The sequence below is a fragment of the Lacerta agilis genome, chromosome 3 (genome assembly GCF_009819535.1).
Source record: "Lacerta agilis isolate rLacAgi1 chromosome 3, rLacAgi1.pri, whole genome shotgun sequence".
Classification (NCBI taxonomy): Eukaryota; Metazoa; Chordata; class Lepidosauria; order Squamata; family Lacertidae; genus Lacerta; species Lacerta agilis.
This window is the reverse complement of record NC_046314.1, coordinates 110,877,206-110,884,137: the sequence shown is the minus strand read 5'-3', so window position 1 is coordinate 110,884,137 and position 6,932 is coordinate 110,877,206. Positions and strand designations below refer to the sequence as shown.

The 6,932-nt window shown below is 45.4% G+C and overlaps 1 long non-coding RNA gene across 1 annotated transcript; it reads left to right on the top strand.

Moving 5' to 3' along the window:
• The first annotated feature begins 5,473 nt into the window (after positions 1 to 5,473).
• LOC117044735 lies at positions 5,474 to 5,932 on the top strand. The gene is made up of 2 exons (XR_004426326.1): positions 5,474 to 5,598; positions 5,714 to 5,932. It is a non-coding gene; the product is annotated as an uncharacterized LOC117044735 (long non-coding RNA).
• The last annotated feature ends 1,000 nt before the right edge of the window (positions 5,933 to 6,932 follow it).

Below are 6,932 nucleotides of genomic sequence, written 5' to 3'. Positions count from 1 at the left end.
TGGAAATGGCAATGTGACAATTGCAACAGAATAGTCATTCTGCACTTTCAAGGAATCATAAATAGGCGGGGAACTCGAGAGTGTAGGAGCTGCCCTGCTGAAAGAATGATTACTTACAAGTAAAGAGCAGCTTCGGCAGATCAAAATGCACAAGTGTGCATGTGCAAGAAAGATTATCCTTCAAGTATACCGGTCCCAAGAAGCTAAGGACTTCATATACTTTATGTTAACCATCTGATGATTTAGTTCAGTGTGTATCTGAAGAAGTGTGCATGCACACGAAAGCTCATACCAAGAACAAACTTAGTTGGTCTCTAAGGTGCTACTGGAAGGAGTTTTTTATTTTATTTTGTTTCATCTGATGATTTCTAATGATTGTAGGGTTGCCATATCTCAAGAAGCGAAAATCCCGACACAAAAGTATTTTTCTGCAAAGTGCTTTAGCTATCTTTTCAGAAGTTCACAAAAAAACAACACTTCCGATACTCCTGGGTTTCCCCAGACATCTTAACCCATTTTCTAACATTCCACCCGGACGCCGTTTTTGATGGACAAAACCTGGCTGTGACAGCCCTAAGTGATTGCGTATGCTTTTGCCTTATGAAATACTATTTCAGGGGGTTTGTGACTGTTTCTTGTTTCCCTGCAGAAACCGACTTTCTAAAATTCGTTAGACAGCTTTCTGCAAAAGGACAGTCCTGCCTCTTTGCATGTACTCAACTCTGGTCTCTGCAGTTTCAAAACCTGTTCTTTGTTTTCCAAGCATGGATTGGAGTTTTCTACCTCAGGGTACTGAAACACAAAGGTATAGTTGTGTCACTCCAAGGTTTCAACACCTTCCAACGGATGCATGTAGAAAGCTCTTGCTTAAAGTACAGAATGTTCTCCCTTCCCACCCCACCTGTCCTGACACATCGGGAATGCTCAGCTCATCAGCAATATTGTTACCCCCAACCCCCAACCTCTGCTAAGCGGTACCGAGATCCCAGGGAGTTCCGGCGCAGAGAGAAGAAACACCGTGGTGCATCTGCAGTTGCACAACCGGACACCTTCATCTGCCCCAGCTGCAACAAAACATGTCTCTCCTGCAACAGTCTCCACAGCCACAGCAGGTGATGAAACTGTCCAACAGCCTGACTTCACTCACAAAGGCACACTCCTCCATTGTCTTCCAAGACAGATAGATGCAAACTCTGTTCAACTCTGATTAGAGTGGAGGTATTTCCCCTGCCCTCTCTTCCAGTGGAGAGCCAATGTGGTGAAGAGCGGTAGACTCATAATCTAGTGAACCGGGTTTACGTCTCCGCTCCTCCACATGCAGCTGCCCAACCTTGGGCTAGTCACACATCTTGGCTCCTCTTCATCCTGGAGAGAAGTGACTAGTGGGGTGCCACAGGGTTCTGTCTTGGGCCCAGTCTTATTCAACATCTTCATCAATGACTTGGATGATGGGCTTGAGGGTATCCTGATCAAGTTTGCAGATGACACCAAATTAGGAGGGGTGGCTAATACCCCAGAGGACAGGATCACACTTCAAAATGACCTTAACAGACTAGAGAACTGGGCCAAAGCAAACAAGATGAATTTTAACAGGGAGAAATGTAAAGTACTACACTTGGGCAAAAAAAATGAAAGACACAAATACAGGATGGGTGACACCTGGCTTGAGAGCAGTACATGTGAAAAGGATCTAGGAGTCTTGGTAGACCATAAACCTTACATGAGTCAACAGTGTGATGCAGCAGCTAAAAAAGCCAATGCAATTCTGGGCTGCATCAATAGGAGTATAGCATCTAGATCAAGGGAAGTAATAGTACCACTATATTCTGCTCTGGTCAGACCTCACCTGGAATACTGTGTCCAGTTCTGGGCACCGCAGTTCAAGAAGGATACTGACAAGCTGGAACGTGTCCAGAGGAGGGCAACCAAAATGGTCAAAGGCCTGGAAACGATGCCTTATGAGGAACGGCTTAGGGAGCTGGGTATGTTTAGCCTGGAGAAGAGAAGGTTAAGGGGTGAACTGATAGCCATGTTCAAATATATAAAAGGATGTCATATAGAGGAGGGCGAAAGGTTGTTTTCTGCTGCACCAGAGAAGTGGACACGGGGCAATGGATTCAAACTACAAGAAAGAAGATTCCACCTAAACATTAGGAAGAACTTCCTGACAGTAAGAGCTGTTCGACAGTGGAATTTGCTGCCAAGGAGTGTGGTGGAGTCTCCTTCTTTGGAGGTCTTTAAGCAGAGGCTTGACAGCCATCTGTCAGGCATGCTTTGATGGTGTTTCCTGCTTGGCAGGGGGTTGGACTGGATGGCCCTTGTGGTCTCTTCCAACTCTATGATTCTATGATTCTATCTTTGAAATCTCTCAGCCTCACTCACCTCACAGAGTGTTTGTTGTGGGGGAGGAAGGGAAAGGAGAATGTTAGCCGCTTTGAGACTCCTTCGGATAGTGATAAAGCAGGATATCAAATCCAAACTCTTCTTCTTTATCATCCACTCCACCCACCCATCTAATTTAAGCAGTAATTCTTCCAACAGTTAAAAGCATAAAAATGCAATGTGTCCTATGTGAAGTTATCATTTGATGGGATCACTTTCTTTCATGGCCCCACAAACAAGCAGAGTGCATATTCATTAACCCATTTGCAGCACAAAGGTGTCATTTTTCTCAGTCCAGAATCAATCATACTTGTTCTCAACATGCTGTGGTCTAAACCACTGAGACTCGTGGGCTTGCCCATCAGAAAGTGGGCAGTCCAAATCCCCGTGGCGGGGTGAGCTCCCGTTGCTCCGTCCCAGCTCCTGCCAACATAGCAGCTCGAAAGCACACCAATGCAAGTAGATAAATAGGTACTACTGTGACGGGAGAGAGTTCCAGAAAAACATCTACTTCTGCTTCATTGATTATGCAAAAGCATTTGACTGTGTCGACCACAGCAAACTATGGCAAGTTCTTAAAGAAATGGGAGTGCCGGATCACCTCATTTGCCTCCTGAGAAATCTCTATGTGGGACAAGAAGCTACAGTTAGAACTGGATATGGAACAACTGATTGGTTCAAAATTGGGAAAGGAGTACGACAAGGCTGTATATTGTCTCCCTGCTTATTTAACTTATATGCAGAATACATCATGCGAAAGGCTGGACTGGATGAATCCCCAACCGGAATTAAGATTGCCGGAAAAAATATCAACAACCTCAGATATGCTGATGATACTACCTTGATGGCAGAAAGTGAGGAAGAATTGAAAAACCTTTTAATGAGGGTGAAAGAAGAGAGCGCAAAATATGGTCTGAAGCTCAACATCAAAAAAACTAAGATCATGGCCACTGGTCCCATCACCTCCTGGCAAATAGAAGGGGAAGAAATGGAGGCAGTGAGAGATTTCACTTTCTTGGGTTCCATGATCACTGCAGATGGTGACAGCAGTCACGAAATTAGAAGACGCCTGCTTCTTGGGAGAAAAGCAATGACAAACCTAGACAGCATCTTAAAAAGCAAAGACATCACCTTGCCGACAAAGGTCCGTATAGTTAAAGCTATGGTTTTCCCAATAGTAATGTATGGAAGTGAGAGCTGGACCATAAGGAAGGCTGATCGCCGTAGAATTGATGCTTTTGAATTATGGTGCTGGAGGAGACTCTTGAGAGTCCCATGGACTGCAAGAAGATCAAACCTATCCATTCTCAAAGAAATCAGCCCTGAGTACTCACTAGAAGGACAGATCCTGAAGTTGAGGCTCCAGTACTTTGGCCACCTCATGAGAAGAGAAGAATCCCTAGAAAAGACCCTGATGTTGGGAAAGATGGAGGGCACAAGGAGAAGGGGACGACAGAGGATGAGATGGTTGGACAGTGTTCTTGAAGCTACTAACATGAGTTTGGCCAAACTGCGAGAGGCAGTGAAGGATAGGCGTGCCTGGCGTGCTCTGGTCCATGGGGTCACGAAGAGTCGGACACGACTGAACGATTGAACAACAACAACTGTGACGGGAAGGTAAACGACGTTTCCATGCACTCTGGCGTCCGTCATGGTGTTCCATTGCACCAGAAGTGGTTTAGTTGTGCTGGCAACATGACCTGGAAAGCTGTCCTTTGTCAACAACAAACTGTTGCTTGTTTGTGTTGAATATATGCTATGTGGCAATTTATGGACCTAATAGGTATCTAAAGTGATTTGCACATGTTGCTATGCAACAAGTCCATGCAGAATGTAGGCACCCTATATATAGAAATGAGCAAACCAGTGGTATTTTAGGGAGCAGACGAACAGGCAGGGCCCATTATTTACATCACAGGAGCCAACACAACACATCGCACTGTGGCTTACGGAGGTTTTATTTTATTTGTTTTTTATCTTATATTTTGGAAATGTACATCCAGGGTTTTCTCCTTTGAATTATTTGGGGGTCCGCAAGAGAGTGGGGCCCTAATCTATAGCCTGTTAAGCTTATACATAAATCCAGCACTGCGCGCACACACAACCCGCACCAATTGCTGAAACGCCACAGAGAACAAGGTCTGAGCAACACTGTAACTCTCTTGTTCCAGCCTGGATGAAGCCCTGAACAACACTCCTCTTAAGGAGTGGGAACATTGTTTTGCAAACCCCCACACACGTGCTCAGATTTCAGTGCTGCTGTTCCCAGCTGGACATACGCAAAAAGCCACCTGACGTTCTCCCACAATACTCCTCCTTCGTCATTCCCTCTCTTCCCCATTTTCTGGAAACAGTCAGGCTCCGCAAGCTCTGAGATTCAGCCATGAAGATTACCTTCCTTCTGTCTTTTGTTATCGTCCTTCTACTGCCAGGTGAGATGTTTGGGGGCCACCCGTCTTCAGCCTACAGGTGGGAGAGCAGGAAACATCCACCCTGTGGGCTGGGGGGAATTCTTTGCTGTTTTGATTGCATTGTCCTAGAAATATATTCATAGAGTTGGAAAGTAGCCGCAAGAGTCATCTAAGTCCATCCTGCAGCAATGCTGAAGGCCATCCAACCTCGGTTTAGAAACCTTCACTGAAGGGGAGTCCACCACATTTTGAGGGAGTCGTTCCACTGCAGAACAGCTCCTACCATGAGAAAGTTCTTCCTAATGCTCACCCAGAGTTTCCTTTCTTGTAACTTGAAGCCGTTGGTTCGAGTCCTACCACCCAGGGTACGAAAAAGCAAGCTTGCTTCATTTTCCATGGGGCAGACCTTTAGAGATTTGGACACTGTATTGTTTCTCAGACTTATCTTCTCCAGGCTAAACATGCCCAACATCCTCAACCCTTCCTCATAAGGCCTGGTTTCCAGACTGAATGCAGGAGTCTGCATTGGCAGGGGGTTGGACTAGATGAGCCTTGGGGCTCCCCTTTCAACTCTACCGCTCTGTGATTCCATGACAACATTGGAACAGTGTTTCAGCTTGGGAAGGCCTGCCCTTAATCCCAGTGTTCCTCTTGTTTGTTTGTTTTTAACACTCCCAGGGTCTAACCAGGCCAGGCGTGAAAAATGTGCAGATGGCGTATGCAGAAATCTTAAGGAGTGTTACAGGGAGGAAAAGTTGTGGGGACCATGTCCCCAGGATCCGTCCCAGATCTTCTGCTGCTTTTGGTAAGCTGGCTCCCTCCCTCTTCGCCAGCAGCATGCCTATCATATTGCGGGGGGCGGGGGAATCCTAACCTCTCATATTTCAGAATACCTTCATCCCGTTTAACTGTTCCCTTAGGGTAGGCGTCGATTATCCACCCAGGAGAAGATTCGGACGTTTCTGAATCCTGAGGCAATTTTCCTGTGACTCGGGTTCTTTCTTCATCGCCACTCCCAGAGGCCTTGTGCATTTGAGCTTGTCAGCTAGTCAACCTTCCCCAAGGGGAAAGAACACCTTCTCTAACAAAAATCTTGCATTTTCCTCTTCTAATAAAAGCAATGCAGTTGGGCATATGAACCAGTGGTGTGTGCTAATTTCCATAAAGGGAGAAGGACGTTTCCTATCTGTGAAAAACAAACAGTTTCTACCTTTTGTAAAAATGACTGCTTCGCCCACCTTACCCTAGTCCCCATAATCTCCAGAACATAGACAACTTTTTGGCTGAATGAACAGGGGAGATATGTACAGGCTGTTCTAGCAAAGACACTTCTCTTCTGTGCCAAGGACAGCTCAGACTTGCAGCCTGCATAAAGGAAGCAAATCTGCACATATCTCATGAAGTGGCTTATTTTGCATCTCCTCAGTTGCAAGGGGGAGAAGGGGGATTCTGTTTGCATTCAGGGGTGAAACTGCCTAACATGCACTCATCAGAACAATGCGTGGACCAAACCACAGTCATCCTTTGAAATTCACACTGCTCTGAATTTTGCACTGCTGTTTTCCAGCTGGGAAAAACACATACCCAAAATGCACATACTGCAATCTAGTGTGCATGAAAATGCATTTATCAGTGAAAATCACGTGCCAATATGTATTATATCAGAGGAAATTGCTTTGCAAAAATCTATGCATCTGGCAAAAAGAGTGTATTAGGAAAATTTCACACTGAAATGCTGAGAACTACATTTTTTCTTCTCTCATGTTTGATCCCGTTCATTTGACTGGGTACTTTTGCTGCTCTGCTCCATAAATTCCAGTTCACAAACGCCTGGAGCCGGAGTAGGAAATGTGGTAGAAATTGTTGGACTACAACTCCCAACAACCCTGCCCATTGGCCAGGCTTTCAGGGGTCTAATTGGAGTTGAGGTCCTACAGCATTTAGAGGGCATCACATTGCCTACCCTAGGCCTAGGAGAATTGACCAGGTTATGCTCTGATTGTAGACCTTCAGGTGCATATTGTACTGTTTTAGAGCTGCTTTTTTTTCAAAATGAAGAAGACACAGAACTCATTATTATATGATCTCAGTTATTTTGCAACTAGGTGCATTCATCTTTCCATAGCACTATGGGGGCAA